We start from the raw sequence: 1,392 nt of genomic DNA on the forward strand, positions 1-1,392 counted from the left end.
AATGAACAGTTAGACAATTTTTACCTAAAGCTTAATGGACTCGTTACAAACATTCAGGCATTAGGTGACACTATGGCGGAGTCCTATGTGGTTAAAAAGATGCTTCGTGTAGTACCTACTAAATTCTTGCAAATTGTATCAACCTTGGAGCAATTTGGTGATTTGGAAAGGTTAACAGTGGAGGAAGTAGTGGGCTCGTTGAAAGCTCATGAAGAAAGGCTAAGTAGAAGTGGCAAAAATGAATCGAACGAGGGACAACTAATGCTAACCGAAGAGGAGTGGCAGAAATGTGAGGCAGGTGACAGCAAACTTTTGCTTACCCGTGAAGAATGGCAGAAAAGATTGAGTAAAAAAAACTCCGATGGACAGTTTTCAGGTTCAAGACCTCGGGGAGGACGTGATAAGAGTAACCTGAGATGCTACAACTGTTCTGCATACGGGCATTTTGCTGCAGACTGTAGAAAACCCAGACGCAACAGAGAATCAAAGGAATAAGTGAATATGGCAAAGCTCGAAGATGATGAGCCTGCCCTGTTGCTTGAAAAATATGAGAGAGAAGATCCAGAAGGCACTCACCTGAATGAAAACCAGGTTATTCCGTCGAAATTGTCGAAGGTGCAAGATGAGTCCAATGTGTGGTATTTGGACAATGGAGCTAGTAGTCATATGACTGGTTTCAAGTCGAAATTTATGAAACTTGCTGAACAAATATGTGGCTTGGTTAGCTTTGGAGACGGGTCAACTATTCGAATTGAAGGCAAGGAAACTGTTATTTTTGAGTGCAAAAATGGAAAAACCCGCACCCTAGAGGATGTGTATTATATTCCGACACTCAGAAATAATATCATCAGCCTGGGGCAAATAACAGAGCAAGGGAATAATAAAGGGAGAGATGTTGTGGGTGTTTGATGAAGGAGACAAGCTTCTTATGAAGGTAAAACGATCTCCCAACAGACTTTACAAGATTGTTACTAATTCTGCAAAACAAAGATGTATGCTATCTAAACAAGATGAGATGTCGAGGCCGTGGCACAAGCGTATGGGACATGTAAATTATCATGCCTTATCACTTATGCATAAAGACAAGATGGTAAATGAAATGTCAAGAATTGTGATGCCGACAGAGGTGTGTAAGGGCTGTCTTATGTCTAAACAAACAAGGAAGCAGTTTCCAGCAAAGTCAAACTATAGTGCAACGAAGGCCCTAGAGTTGATATATGGTGATCTTTGCGGTCCAATACAACTAGAAACAGCCTCCGGAAAAAGGTATTTCCTCTTGCTCGTGGATGATTTTAGTAGATATATGTGAGTGTATTTTGAAGGCAAAAAACGAAGCTTTGAATGCTTTTAAAAATTTCTGCGCTTTAGTAGAAAGAGGACCAGAAAGAAAAG

The sequence above is a fragment of the Apium graveolens genome, chromosome 1 (assembly GCF_009905375.1).
Source record: "Apium graveolens cultivar Ventura chromosome 1, ASM990537v1, whole genome shotgun sequence".
NCBI lineage: Eukaryota > Viridiplantae > Streptophyta > Magnoliopsida > Apiales > Apiaceae > Apium > Apium graveolens.